This window comes from Rhinichthys klamathensis, unplaced genomic scaffold (genome assembly GCF_029890125.1).
Source record: "Rhinichthys klamathensis goyatoka isolate OS25496 unplaced genomic scaffold, OSU_Roscu_1.1 h1tg000259l_1, whole genome shotgun sequence".
In the NCBI taxonomy this organism is placed as follows: domain Eukaryota; kingdom Metazoa; phylum Chordata; class Actinopteri; order Cypriniformes; family Leuciscidae; genus Rhinichthys; species Rhinichthys klamathensis.
In genome coordinates this window covers 1734689-1750727 of record NW_026606781.1, presented here as the reverse complement: position 1 = coordinate 1750727, position 16039 = coordinate 1734689, and the positions used below count along the sequence as shown (strand labels likewise).

The 16039-nt window shown below is 39.0% G+C and overlaps 1 long non-coding RNA gene across 1 annotated transcript in view; it reads left to right on the top strand.

Moving 5' to 3' along the window:
• Nucleotides 1–16039, top strand: part of LOC130101605 (uncharacterized) — a 121340-nt gene that overhangs the window by 68349 nt on the left and 36952 nt on the right. Inside the window, exon 2 of the long non-coding RNA XR_008809009.1 lies at nucleotides 6940–7091. This is a non-coding gene — a long non-coding RNA (uncharacterized LOC130101605). The remainder of the gene's footprint in view (nucleotides 1–6939; nucleotides 7092–16039) is intronic.

Genomic DNA, 16039 nt, shown 5'->3' with positions numbered 1-16039 from the left:
AAAAAAACTGAAGGTGAAAGGACAGTTACTGTGTCTTCTCTCACTGTTTTTCTTTGTATATTGATACTTTGGTAATATTGCATGTATAAAATACTTTGAACTTTTACTTTGAAATTGGAAATTGAGTGAAGGAGAAGAGCGGATGAAATGTCAAATCAATGAAACGGATGGGAGAAAGTCTTATGGATAGAGGACGTTCGGGAGAGAAAAGAGAGCGAGGGAGAGGAGTCACAAAGGACACGGAGAGCGAGAGAGTGCAATGTAACTAGAGAAGACACCAAGAAATGGATGGACGGAGTGATATAAATATAGAGAGAGTGAGAGATAAGAGTGAAAAAGAAATAGAATTCTAGAGAAAGGAGAGTGATAACCCTGGCTCCTCTTCCATGACTGAGGAGGGAGCGGCCTCTGTGGGCTCCTGCTGTAACCATAGAAACGGTTGGAAGAGGAAGAGGAAGTGGCAGAAAATAGAATGTGGCTTTGCTGAGCCCTGCAGTCCTGCAGCAGCGCTCTCCTCCCCGTACCAGAGAGAGAGAGAGAGAGAGAACGGATGAAACGAGGGACGGGGTGCAGGGTAAATAATTGGAGGAAAAGTATGGGCGAGGGAAAAGTGAGAATTATAGTAGTTTAAGTCCAGAGAAGAGGAGGGAAGAGACTAGAATAGAGGTTACAATTAAAGAGGAGAGTAAATGAGACAAGGTGAGCAGAAATGAGACGAGAACAAACCAAAAAGATTTAGAGTACGGGAGGTGAAAGATGTAGAGACTTAATAAGAGAGATGTGTTTTAGTATACCTCAAACATGTATACGATAGGAGAATAAAAAAGAAGCGTCAAACAGACAGAGAGAGAGAGAAGGAGTGAGGAGTAATTGCAATGACCCTGGAGAAAACAGAGGAGAGGAAGAGGAGTGAATGTAGAGGAGACAGAGACAGGGAGGGAGGGTGGAACGTTCCAGAGAAAGAAGGAGAAGAGCGAGTACACAGTGCAACCAAGAGGGAAGAGAGGGAAGGAGAGTTTTTGCTTTCTGAAATATAGTATGGTACATTGGTTCACCTTTGACCTATGTGCTAATGACATTATTTGGCCATAGGTACTATACAAAAAAATATGGTAATGAAACTGCTCTAAATTTGGACACTTAGGTGAACTGCTGTCCATTAGACCTAAATTGGCCCATAGTACTTTTTCATTTTGTTTTGTAAATTGTCATGTCTGTACTTGATTGGCACCAGTCATGCATATGTCTTTAGACATCTGCTTAAAGTTGTTTGACTAACGATTGATTGATTTTTTAACTATGCGCTACCTTTCAAAAGTTTGGGGTAAGTAAGATTTTTTAAGAAAATAATTATTTATCTTTTTATTTTAGCGACAGACGTGGACAACAGCGTTTCGTTCAAACATGATGGACCATGGCAAGCAGACTTTGTGAAAAAAGAGAGCTAGTTTCTGCGACAAACTTCGACTTGATAGAGCACTTACATGTACTTTATTAGACAGGTGCGCAAATGTACATTAAACTAATCAATGTTATATAGTTCAACATGATGAAATGTTAGAATATGATCTGTAAGTCATTCTAATGTTGATCTAGCTTACTGCTAGTCTCATACAGACAAACTAACACATAGAATAACATTATAACTTTCAACATACTCAAATGCAGTTTAGTGTGATAGTGTAGACCAAGTGAAACAGCGCTGCTGCGTTACCTCACAAGCTTCATTCATCTAATAAACTGACGTGTGTGAGTAATTCAGCACTTGCGGGTAGTTTGGTAGAATGAAATGTCCTTATTCCTTTATATCCGCGGGACTCGCGTGTGGCGCTGATGTCTGTCTCTCATTAGCAATCGAGCCCTGCTTCACACCACAGTCATGATAAAAACATCAATGTATTCACTCATCCATAAGCATTATGAGATCCATAAGCTTGACGACAAGTTCCATAATTCAACTGGAATTTTGCGTCATCAACCTATGCCTTTGTCATTGTAAGAGGTTAGCGACCCCTACCGGTGAAAAAAACAAACATATTGTATCTTTAATAATCAGGAAGACTTAATAGTTTAGTTATACTTATAATAGATAATAGATTAATTGTTGGAATACTCATTTCCACTATCTGGGTAATAGTTAAGTTTAAATCAACTGAAGATGGTAACAATCTACCTGGAAGAGGACGTGTATTGGCCCCACACGCACAATTGCGTGCAAATTGAGAAATGTTCTCTTTCAAACAAACTCCAAAGATCAGAGTTGTAGACTTGCAGATGTTAGTTGGGTGTTGGAGTCAAAAAGTCTCGGAGTCAGGGCGCTTGTCTGAAGTATAAAATCATTGGTTACCCGTAAGCCAATCACATAACGCAATCACCTCTCTCTCCAACTTAAACATCACCTCCATTAAAAATGTTTAACAAACACTCTTTTGTTCGGGCTTCAGTTTGCAAATGCCGGGAATATTCTCCACAACAGAGCGAATTGCATCCCGTATCTCCATATCCGCGGTCGTTTTCGATTTCCCTAAAATAGAATCTTAAACTCGGCGCTTAGCGTCTACGTCACGGCTCTCAGCCCGCCCTCTGTTCGTTGATTGGCCGGCTGTTTTCAGGCCGGAGGAAAACTGAGAGATAGGTCGCTATCTCAGACTGAGTACAGAAGCGAACTGAAATTGAGCGGAAGTACGAAGTCTGACGTAGTCAGGCTAGGACATAGCAGTCCCCTGACCCAAACCCCATAAAAAACCTGTGGGATGAGCTGAAGAAAAGAGTCCACAAGCATGGACTCTGGGGAGATTCTGTATGGAGGAATGGTCTCAGATGTCCATCAACCTTATATTACACACACACACATGCATGTATAAATTTGAGAAAAATGTATTATTTATTTATAAAATATTTATATTTATATATAATATAAATTATGTATAAATAAATACATATATATATATAGTATATACAGTACATGACAATATTTCTTAAATATACATGCATATGTGTGTATTTATATACAAAATAATTATACACGGTACACACACATATATTATGTAAACACAAACTTTTATTTTGGATGTGCCCAGCACTAGTAATAAGGTTGATGGACATATGCCAAGAGATCTGAGACCATTCCTCCATACAGAATCCATGAATCCAGAGGTCCTGGATTAATCGTTGCCCAGCACTTATTATGTATTATAGAAGAAGATCCAGAGCTGTTATCTTGGCAAAGGGAGGTATTTATATATATATATATATATATATAAAGTCATTTTTGGTCATATTTACCAAAGGTGTCAATATTTGTGGGGCGTGTGTGTGTGAGGTGGACGATGTCTGAGTATATAACCTGGCCACAAAAAAAAAAAAAACATTTATCTTTGTTTATGAGTGTTACTAGTTTTGAGAACATATTTTAACATACTTAACAGATTGTGATCTGTTCAAACATTAACAAAGTGTCACAAAAATAGATACAGATTTTCTATCAGAACCACCTTCTTCAATGGGAATGCACATAGCAGGTCTAGATTAGGCACCAGTCTATGTGTATGAGTGTATACGAGTGTGTGCCTGAAATCCAATGCTAATCTTGGTTCATCGTGTCCCATTGAGCTGCATGTATATGGTTTGGCAGACTCATGTCTGGTCAGCTGTCTGGACACTTGGCCTGCACACAGGCTTCAACACTGAGACACGTGGCTGTCAATGACTGCTTTATCTCACTGAGACAGCGTTGGGTGGTGACTACACGGGGGGTCTTATTGTGTGTGCGTGTGCGAGCGATTGGAAAGGGGGGATTAAACAGCTGTGGTCAAAAAATGGACAGAGGGAGGTACCAGATTGGCAGATGGATGGACTGATGATGACCATTTCTTTCTTTAAACCCCTTTCTCTTCATTTCCCTTTTCTTTCTCTGTCTGTCTTGTGGAGGTCAAATCTCTTTCAGTGTCAGTTTCAGTTTGCAGATAAGTTTGATAATGCAAACTTTTTTTACACAGGTATTTTCAGTGGAGTGCAAAAATCTGAGACCACATTGAAAGAATCTAGTTTAAAAGTGGAAATAAAGAAACTTCAGATTTTGAAAACTTCAGAAACAAATTTTATTTGTTGTTAAATGAATACATGTTTGAGATTCTAGATATCAAATTTACATGTAGTGTATCATGTGATTCTTTTTACAGACGGTCCGATGTTCTCGCTTCCATTAAAGCACACGATACTCTTTAGAACAGAACAATCTGAAAGTGATCTCAGACTTTTGGCCTCCATTTTATTTGTCATATAAACCACTATTCAGAAAGGTTTGGATTTTTTATGTTTTTGAATTCTCTTATGCTCAATCAAGCTGCATTTATTTGACTGAAAATACAGTAAAAACTGTAGTATTGTAAAATATTTTAAATGTAACTTATTGCTGTAATGGCAAAGCTGAATTTTCAGCATCATTACTCCAGTCTTCAGTGTCACACTGTCCTTCAGAAATCATTCTAATATGATCTGATTTGCTGCTCATGAAACATTTCTTATCATCAATGTTCAAAACAGTTGTGCTGCTTAATATTTTTTGTGGAAACTATGATACATTTTTTGATGAATAGAGAACAGCACTTATTTAAAATAGAAATCTTTTAAAACCTTATAAATGTCATAATGTCACTTTTAATCAGTTTATTGCTTCCTTGCTGAAAAACAGTATTAATTTATTTTACAATAATCTTAGGGACCAGATACTTTTAACAAGTGTATTATTATTTTTGATCATCTCAAAGGCAAATGGTTAACTTTAATGGCATGAGTTTGGAGTTTGGAAGGAGCATGTTAATCTCATCCTGCCAATCATTCTCGTAACAATCACACCTGCACTCTTCCTGCATCCGCCTAGACCACTTGTGAAACAAAATGTTTGTTACTGTTGGTTGTCTGAACTTTACAAAACACTAACGGCTTGTTTGCAACATCATGTTCAAACACAGATGTTTGCTGATATCCAACAATACTACAAGCGAGGAAGGAACAGGACGTCTGGTGGAAAGACCAGCAAGGCTGGTAACCGGCATTTGTTGTCAGTGATATTCGGTTAGTTTTGTATGGTAGTGATTTATCTCAAAAGAAAATACATATAATAAGATTGGCTTGATATTGTCAGATACAGCCTCAACCTCAATTAAATTTAGATAATAATAAGCGTTTCTCTCTATCTCAGGACCAGTTCCACTCTGTGCCCTTCCTGGAGTAAAACCAAAAGCCTCCTTCACCTCCTCCTTTAGCTGTGGCTTCTTGAGCTGGGACTCGGGAGCGAGTTGCTGGGAAACCAGGCATACACAGCCAAATTGCTCAGTTTTGCCAGATGTCTTGTGGAGTGAATCATGTAGCACTGGTGTCTGAACCAGCCCCACCACCTCCCCCCGCACATGCGGAGGCACGAACACATACACAGAGCTACAGCTCGAACTTCATTCGGTTCTAAGGCCCTTTCATTGTCAGTCTTAGACTTGAGCTCCAACTCTTGCCAGAGGCTGTAGTGACACAATGGAGGCTCTGTTTTTAAACCAAAAAGCATAGGGCACAGAATAAGTTCTGTCTCTCTCTTTACATACAAAGTACTCTTTTTTTTCTTTTTTTTTCTCATGAACACAAACCCACATAATCAATTAAGTTTCCTCAGCTCCCCATAGGCCTTCAAAGTGGATCCCCTGAGTCAAGGATATTGTGTTTTTTATGCTTGTGACCTTGTCTGGTGTCAAAGAGCAACTGGTCCAACAGACCAATATGTGAGTGTATGCGTATATATGTGTGTGCGTGTTTAGGCTGCATTTATTTGATATAAAAAACAGAATAAACAGCAATATTGTGCAATATTATTCAAATTTAAAATATCTGCTATTCCTGTGATTACTTCTTTAATCCAGTCTTCAGTGTCACATGATCCTTCAGAAACTGACTCAAAATGAGCCAAGAACAGTAGATCCTATAGGATCTCGAGTGCGCTCACGACTGATGCAGAATTTTACAATTTATAATTGTAAATGGAATTCATATTTAGGTCATGACTGCCGGGTCTTTTTCTTTTTTTACTTAAAGTGCGAGCTGTTTATCCCCATTGAATGAAATGCTTGAAAGTGGACATTTCCCTATTTGTGTAATACCATTTGAATGGTGTAGGTTTTAGGTAAAAACTAAACATAATTTTAAAATATGGAAATTAATGCCCATGTACCCTCTGCTGCCATGCCAGTTTCAAATGATGTAAAAACTAGTATGTTTGCATGCCATTTTCTTTTACCCTATCTGTTTCTATACTGTATGTTTATATGTCAACACACATTTACACACATTTTGTTTTTCCTCATTTTTTTATATGCTAGCTATGGTGTATCTTGTTATTTTGTAATTAAATTATCAGTAATTGTCAGTAGTAGTTATCAGTGTATGACAAGTTTTGGTAATAAAATAAAATGTTTTCTTGCAGATCAGTACTTATTAAGTGTCTGTGCTTTTATACTTTTACTCGAGTAAACTTAAAAAGGAGTACTTAGCCTAATACTTGTACTGGAGGAATATTTTATTATGGTATCTTTACTTTTGTACTCAAGTACTTGATATGTGTACTTTTTGTCCACCACTGTCATTATCAAAGTTGAAAACAGTTGTGCTACTTAATGTTATTCTGGAAAAAAAAATGTCCACAATAATTTGTATTTGAAATTGAATTTTTTTGTAGCACTATTAATGTCATTACTTGTCATTACTTTGATCAAAGTATGCTTCCTTCCTGATTACAAGTATTAGTAAAAGCAAAACAAATATATAAAGTAAAATATATACAGTATTATATTAATCAGTAATAAACTATACACTTTATAATATATATACTATTTTTTCACTAATGTACTTGTACTTCTTTAAAATATTCATCTCTCCTGTTTGTCTTATGTCTAGGTGAGGTAACTTAGACTAGCAATTACCTTCCAGCAGAAGGCCTGAGAGGAGAGCTATTGATTGGACCAAGAGGTCAGAGGGGGTCGACAGCTGCAGGAGCAGCATGGACGGGGGAAACACAGCAAATGTGATGGAGGAGGGGTGGCCTTCAGGTGAGCTTACCCTCAACAATGTAAATGAATGGTTCCTTATTCAGACCTTCGTGGATATATGAGCAGGAGTGGTTATAACTAGGAAAAATTATTAATCAAGCTTCCCTGGTGAATTAGCTGTATATAAGTCATAACGGAAGGCTTACATATACTATGCACCGAAAAAGCTACTAATCAATACTGATAGCTATAAAGATGCATCTTACCACTACAAATAACACTTCAGTAGAGTCTATATTAGATAGTGTATACTGGAAATGAAAAGCCCGTCACTGTGTTGCACTCCGAGCCATCATGTGAGTGCTGGGTTGCCCAGGTCATGTGGTGAAACGGTGAGTAATGCATGGAGGGATGTCGTCTCAACCTTCAGCCAGCCCTTCTCTCCTATTATTGGAATATTAATCCAGGGGATCTGGAAGGAAGGATGACGTCATGTGTGTGCCAGCGTCGTCCTGTGTGCTTTGCCGTGGATTCAGCTGTCATGGCTAACAGAACCATTTCTGTGATTAACGGTCTTGCCGACCCCATCAAACACCCAACCGTGCTACTTCCTGCCCAATATTCTCCCCTCCTCTCTCTCTCTCTCTCTCTCTCTCTCTCTCTCTCTCTCTCTCTCTCTCTCTCTCTCTCTCTCTCTCTCTCTCTCTCTCTCTCTCTCTCTCTCTCTCTCTCTCTCTCTCTCTCTCTCTCTCTCTCTCTTTTTTACTGCGTGTCCCAGCTGGCTGGTGTGTCTTTTTAGATAGGCAGAGTCTGTGTGTAGAGGTGTGCGTGTGTGTCTGTCTTGTCTGTCTGTGTGATTTGTATGGAAGAGAGTGGATGCTTGTGTGTTTGGAGAAAATGAGCATGTGTTTGTCAAGGAACATGATAGAGAGCAAGAAAGAAAGAGTGTGTGTGTGTGTGTGTGTGTGTGTGTGTGTGTATATATGTTTTGGTGTGTCCATACATAGTGTGTCTGAATGGTGTTCAAGGAAGGTGCTATTCATCTCTTGAGGTCTGCATGGTGAATCCTTATGTTTCTATAATCTTAGAAAATATGTCCTTGCCGAAGGCTGAACGGCACAATGGTCTGCTTACTATCAGCAGTCAAAACTCAACAGGGGACAACAAAGTGCCTTCGTATTCTGTTCTGGAAAAAACAACAACAACTAATTCCATACATTTTTAGAAAGATAAACTAACTTATGACTGACTGCCTTAAAGGGATAGTTTACTAAAAAATCAAAACCATCATTTACTAACCATTGTGTCACATCAAAACTGTATGACTTTCTTCTGCAGAACACAAAAGATAATTTGAATAATTTGTATTGTCCATACAATGAAAGTCAGTGGGGTCACGCCATAAGTAAATTATGACAACATTTTCATTTCTGTGTGAACTCTTTAAGAGTAAAACCCTAGTTGTAATAAACAAAGGGAATGATATTGTGTCCTAGAGCGAAATTAGATTTACAATAAAAATGAATGAGTTGTCTTTTGATAATCTTTCACTTTTTACTTCTTTTATTTATTTTTGAAGATAAATTTAAGAAAACTCGCATTTTCAATGTTAAACTGTATTAGGCTTCAAATCTATTAAAAGGTAAAAGCAAAATACAAATTGATAGCAAAGCTTTATCACATCAGAGTGAAACTACAGCCCTCATGGCAGCATTTTCATAAAAAATACTACAACATCATAGTATCTCTTTTCCACTGGCCCAAAAAAGCCATTAAGAAAGCTGTCAGAAAAGTGGACTACTGCCCCCTAAAGGAAGGAGTTTGAATTGTTGCAGCATTCAGGTTATTGAAACTTCAATTATAAGGAATGATCACTCAAAGCAAAACTGGGATCTCTTAGGAATAAATAAACACTTCTATCTCACAAAAAAATAAAATAAATAAAATAAAACTGTTTATGAACCCTCCATACTGTATACATATGAAAACTACAGAGAAACAATAGGAGGTCCTCTTGAATCTGTGAGTGTATGCGAAGAGAGCTGCAAACTGAATTTTCTCACAATAGAATTAGCATAATACTCATCAGAAAAGGGCAAAGTAGAAACAACTAAGCGAAAAAGAGAGTAAATGAGAAACTCAGTGACCCAAACATGACTGAGCTTAGACTGTCAGCATGTGTCATCTGTGCCGGGCTCATTCTGTGTGACGGCTAAAACATAACTGGGGAGTAGATGTAAACAAAGGTGCTCATCAGCAGTAACCACTTAGCATGTATTCCACCATTATCATTATTCATCTCTGAGGCATAACGTTCATGTGTGGGAGATTTCAGAAGTGATTATCGTGACCAGGTTTGTGCAGTCATTGGTAGACTATTAGTCTTAAGCTCAAGCCGTATCCAGCGCTGGTTTGGCATCAGATCTGCAATAGCTTTTGCTGCCCGCATGTTTTTCTTCAACGTGGGAACCGTCAGACCATAGAGAGTCTGCCTTTGGGTTTATAAGGTTCTTTCATTCAAGCGGCTTGAGCGCAATGCTCATTCCTCTTTTCCTACAGTTGGCCCATCTCTATCTCTAGCTATCTCTTCTAGTGCCGCTGCATCCCTCGTTCCCTCCTCTCCCTCTCAGCCTGTTTTTGCGCGCTCTGTTCGTTATCTAACCAAACCCAACGGATTCTTCTCAGTACTGCTAAGAGAAAATCAGTTTGCTTTTTTTCCTTCTCCTCTTTTTCTTGTCTAGGTCCCCACTGCCTCGCTCCGCTGCTCACCAGTTCTCCACCCTCCCTTCCTCCCTCTCCCTCCCTCTCCCTGCTTTCGCTGGCTCTGCTTTCATTCTAACCTCCCCCTCCTCTTCCCTCAAGGGAATAAAGGTCATTGCGCAAATGATTACTCAGACCTCGGTAGCCATGGAAACGCGGTCATGTGACAGGGACAGGCATGCATCGAGCACAACAAAGGAGCCGATTAGTAAGCCAGCGATGGAAAGCTAGCGCCTGCCTTTGTGTGCCTGCGTTCTCAGTATTTCGCTCTATCTCTCCCTTTCTCTTCCTACGTGTTCGACTTGCTGGGGGAGGGAGGGAGGGAAGGAGCGGGTAAAAGAAAGCCTAGCATGCTGCTTCTACAAGCGCTTTGTTTAAACTAGCGGTTTGTCTTTGGGTTGTTCATTAGAGATTAACGCTGACATTTCAGTGCGTTTGCACATGTTTAATGCATCCGTTAGACAAAAGAAGTGTGTCCTAAATTTTAGACCCCAATTGAGAAAGCCGCTTCATTGTGAATTAGGTGAATTCATTGTAGAAGGTGACGTTATTGATACACTAATGATCATATAACTACTTTTAATCATAGTCCCTTTCAAGGAAGGTCAGTTGACTCGGCGGCCATATTTGAAGTGCCTCCGGGCAGCTATTTTGGGCATGCAAGACCAACTGCTATCTATTTGAAAGGGGAAATAACTGTTGCCAAACTCACATTTAAATATTGATTGACTCTTTTATTTAGAAAATATTACAAGAGCTGCCCTGAAGTTGCCATATTGCGCGTTGCAGTTTCTCCTATTCGTACCAATACAAGATCACTGTCTGGGTAGTACTAGCTAAAAGTTTTCGTTATTTCCTCCCTATTTATAAATTCTGCACATATGTAGCGATAGAAATTAAAAATAGCATAAAAGAAATGAGTTTAAAGACACGTTTGTTTTACATTAGGTAAAATTGTCGAATTAAGCCAAAGCCATCCTTCAAGTGAATTCTGTTAAAGGAAAACGTCGACTTTTTGGGACATTAGCTTATTCACCGTATCCCCCAGAGTTAGATAAGTCCATACATACCCTTTTCATCTCCGTGCCTGCTGTAACTCCGTGCGTGCAGAGAGTTCGCTCAGAGTGTTGCGATAATCACTCCGCCCAAGTAGCAGTGCTTCGCCTTCTGAGAATATAGTATGTATACGGTTAAAAGATGCCTGTGTCTCATATGACCTTGTTATTTGTACTGTGAAGATGGAAAATGTTGGCGTTATTTTGTCACTTATTGGGAGCAGTATCTTAGCTGGAGCCATTTACTTCCAGTCTTTGTGCTAAGCTAGGCTAGCGGTGGGTGCGTCAGACAGAGTTACGGCACGCACTGAGATGAAAATGGTATATATGGACTTATCTAACTCTGGGGGATACGGTGAATAAGCTAAAGTCCCGAAAAGTCGGCGTGTTCCTTTAACAAAATGTTATTCAGTCCCAATGAGGTAGTAAGTGAAAATACTGCCCCCTAGGTGCAGTTTTTCTTCTATAGTAAATAGTCTAATCTACTTTTCCTTGTCATATTTACTCATAATGTAAAATGCACAGAAAGTTAATGTACTTGTTCTCTCAGCACACTAACATACAAAAAACTGTTTTAGAGAAAGACAGCAGGGTGCCTTCCCTCAGAGGGGAACGTCAGACTTTTGGTATCTTTTCTCATTGTCAGTGGTGGCTTTATTTAAATGAAACTGTCAAGGCTTTGAAACTCACACCAGCTTATCTAATATGAGTTACCTGCAGTTAATGAACTCGAGCCAACGGAAACCAATTAAACATTGAAAATTATTGTGAGCTTCTGGAAGTCCTGTAAGCCTGTAAAAGGCATAAATCAACCCTTTAAAGTGCACTTACAATTCACTCTACAAAGTAATCTCACCAATTTCATTCAATTTTCTTCTAATTTAAAAAAAGTCACATGCACATAACATAGCCTAAAATCTGTCTCTAAATGTAATGTTTTTATTAGCTTGATGCAAAGTTAGATTTCTTATGCTAGCTTTGGATGTGTCCTGTTCCAGTTTCAACTGAGGTTCTGTAAAATATTTTGTTGCTTGTTGCATATTTTGCAACAAGTGTTTTTAAAAGTGTTTTTTGCTGAAGCAACCATGCTATTTTAGCTTGCTTTCTACAAGTCTTTGAGCTCTTTTACTGTGACTCATGTTTCATGGGACTCGTATCCAAGCGCTCCTCATCGCAAGTGCAGTGCTGTACCAGGTGGTATACTAAGCAAGTTTACTTCGTCAGAAAAATGTCCAACTGTATTAGTTTACAAATCATGCACTATGTGTTTTGAGGTCATGTATCGTACAAGGATCTGCTTGAAAATAAGTCTTCATTAATCGATAATCTGTGTGAAAAGTAATAAAAGTTGTTCTTGTTACCACAGTGTTTATTTCAGCTGTAAACTGCACTGAATTGCATGTATAAGTACATTTTTGCAGTCAAAAATGTAGGTAAAGGCGCATTTTTACAATGTTTTCCAGTCTGTTATGCACTTTAAACTTTTAATAATTCTAGAATAAAGTGAATTTCTCTTAATTATGTGATTTTAGATTTTGGCAAGATAGAAGAGTGGTATCCTGAACATTTCATCTTAGCACTGTTTGTGCACACTGTGAATATGTGGGCAAGCATGTGCGTGTGACTGTGTCTGCTTGTTTCAGGGGATAGTGTATCAGATTGCCTTTGAAGCAACAAAAAAACATGAGTTGAGTCTGGGCACACACTCTGTTATGACTGCACAGCTGTTTCCAAAGCTCAGCAGCAGACAGAAAGGCCTGTGGGTTAGTCCGGGGGGCTGTGGGAGGGGGCTGATGGGTACGGCTGCAGTCAACGGGCCCTCATGTTTTTGGCCTTCTTGGTTATTAAGGGCTTCAGCTGGAACCAGACTGTCCAAGGCTGAATGACTTGATGGACAATCAATGTGGTGTGTTTGAATTTGTCCATAAGAAAGTATGATAGCTGCCGGTGAACCGTTTGATTGAAAGAGATATTCTAACATGGTACTTGTCAACAAAGAGACCCTGTGTGTGTGTGTGTGTGTGTGTGAGTGAGTGTGTGAGTGCGTGTGAGAGAGATATATAGATTCATAAAATTTACTATTTTTAGTACCACTCAGAAATTAACACAACTCCAAGTAATGTGTCATGTTAATATATGAAAGAATAGTTTGAGCACAACTTTAGTAATCATAGGGAGGACCCTATGACCCTGTTATATAATAATAGCTATAAAATGTTGAAAGCTTAATAATAGCACCAGTAATTCAGTGTATTGTGTAAACTACAGTTTTAGTTAAAACATGCACTTGCTAAAATTTGATTGGATGAGCTACTTCTAAGGCCAATGAAAGCTTTAACTTCCAATGACTTCCATGTTACTTGTAGTTGCAACTTAATTAAAAAAAGTTATTTTTTTGCCTGCTACAATGAAAAGGAGGCCATAAATAGGCTGTTTAAAAGAGATGTTTGTGAATTTTTCAGGAACTTGTAGATTAGATTTTGTTTTGGTTATCTGAACATATTGACAGCGTCTAAAGTGTAAGAGTATTTCCATATACAATCACCTAAAGGATTATTAGGAACACCTGTTCAATTTCTCATTAATGCAATTATCTAATCAACCAATCACATGGCAGTTGCTTCAATGCATTTAGGGGTGTGGTCCTGGTCAAGACAATCTCCTGAACTCCAAACTGGATGTCAGAATGGGAAAGAAAGGTGATTTAAGCAATTTTGAGCGTGGCATGGTTGTTGGTGCCAGACGGGCCGGTCTGAGTATTTCACAACCTGCTCAGTTACTGGGATTTTCACGCACAACCATTTCTAGGGTTTACAAAGAACGGTGTGAAAAGGGAAAAACATTCAGTATGCGGCGGTCCTGTGGGCGAAAAATGCCTTGTTGATGCTAGAGGTCAGCGGAGAATGGGCCGACTGATTCAAGCTGATAGAAGAGCAACTTGGACTGAAATAACCACTCGTTACAACCGAGGTATGCAGCAAAGCATTTGTGAAGCCACAACACGCACAACCTTGAGGCGGATGGGCTACAACAGCAGAAGACCCCACCGGGTACCACTCATCTCCACTACAAATAGGAAAAAGAGGCTACAATTTGCAAGAGCTCACCAAAATTGAACAGTTGAACACTGGAAAAATGTTGCCTGGTCTGATGAGTCTCGATTTCTGTTGAGACATTCAGATGTTAGAGTCAGAATTTGGCGTAAACAGAATGAGAACATGGAACCATCATGCCTTGTTACCACTGTGCAGGCTGGTGGTGGTGGTGTAATGGTGTGGGGGATGTTTTCTTGGCACACTTTAGGCCCCTTAGTGCCAATTGGGCATCGTTTAAATGCCACGGCCTACCTGAGCATTGTTTCTGACCATGTCCATCCATTTATGGCCACCATGTACCCATCCTCTGATGGCTACTTCCAGCAGGATAATGCACCATGTCACAAAGCTTGAATCATTTCAAATTGGTTTCTTGAACATGACAATGAGTTCACTGTACTAAAATGGCCCCCACAGTCACCAGATCTCAACCCAATAGAGCATCTTTGGGATGTGGTGGAACAGGAGCTTCGTGCCCTGGATGTGCATCCCACAAATCTCCATCAACTGCAAGATGCTATCCTATCAATATGGGCCAACATTTCTAAAGAATGCTTTCAGCACCTTGTTGAATCAATGCCACGTAGAATTAAGGCAGTTCTGAAGGCGAAAGGGGGTCAAACACATTATTAGTATGGTGTTCCTAATAATCCTTTAGGTGAGTGTATAATAATAGTTTATACACTACTGTTCAGAAGTTTGCAGTCGTGAGATTTATAAAAAAATGACCAAGGTTGCATATATGTGATTTAAAAATACAGTAATATTGTGAAATATTATTGCAATTTAAAATAACTGTTTTCTATTTTAAAATGTAATGTATTCCTGTGATGGCAACGCTGAGTTTTCAGCATCATTACTCCAGTCTTCGGTGTCACATCATCCTTCAGTGCTCAAGAAACATTTCTTCTTATTATCAATGTTGAAAACAGTTGTGCTGTTAGCCAGACGGGATTTAAACTTTATCGGCTGAAGACCCAAGTTTGGTTTGAAGACAAAAAACGTCCTAAGCACAATGTTCTCTCATTTTGTGATTTCTAACACACAGTCGCAGCCACGTTCGGCGTGGTCTTGCAGAGCAGAAACAAAAGCTGCTGCTCCCCGTATGTTTTTCGATCATCTCTGGTCGCGTTCATATGTAAATTGCGTGAGCTTATTTTGTTCATTAGATCGAAAGATATGAAAAAGCCTAACTGATTTGGCAAAATGCAGGACACTGTAGTGGTCTCTTTGAGTCAAAACAGTGAAACGCTGAAGCCCTTCTGTGTGTCTGTTTGTGCCATGAGGCAAAAAGAACAAACAAAACAAAGACAGACAGACAGAAAGAGGCGATTTGGTGTCCCTGGTGGGTTCTCTGAGTGCTGTAGTGACCAGTCTGAGACTGGGTCCTTTAGGGAGATGGGCAGGGGGAGGCTCAGCTGGGATACATTACATGCAAAAGCCAATTTACAAATGAAGTGACTGTAATGGGGGATTACACTGAGGGCCGGCTCAATTTTGGCCGCTGAGTTTGGACCCCTGTTCCTTGGTTTGAGATGGGAGTGGTAGGATATCAGAATGAGCCGGCAGTGATGGGTAATTGACATTGAGGGCAGGGGTGGAGCCAGATGAGGCTTGGTCTCCTGTCACCTCTGGCTGGTTGGTGGGACGCTTGGAGAGGTCATGATACACTTCCATATTCATATATACAACTTCAACTCTTAGTGGCTTTTTATGACAATTCATTAATAATATTTTAAAAACAGCAATAGTTGTTTATCTTGTGCAGTATGACACAATCATAAAGAATTTAATAAAAAAACAGATGCTACATTAATTGCGTTATATATATATATATATATATATATATATATATATGCGTTTTTGTAATGTTAAACAGAGAATATTAATTGCAGAAATTAACATTATTTTTGACACCCCTAACATGTATAAGTGTTTGTGTGTGTGTGTGTGTGTGTATATATATATATATATATATATACTGTATATATATATATATATATATATATTGTGATCTTTCTTAGAATCTCTTGGAAAAAGTTAAGAAACAATGTCTGATAAGCATGCATGTGTGTGTGTGTGTGTATCTCATATTTGG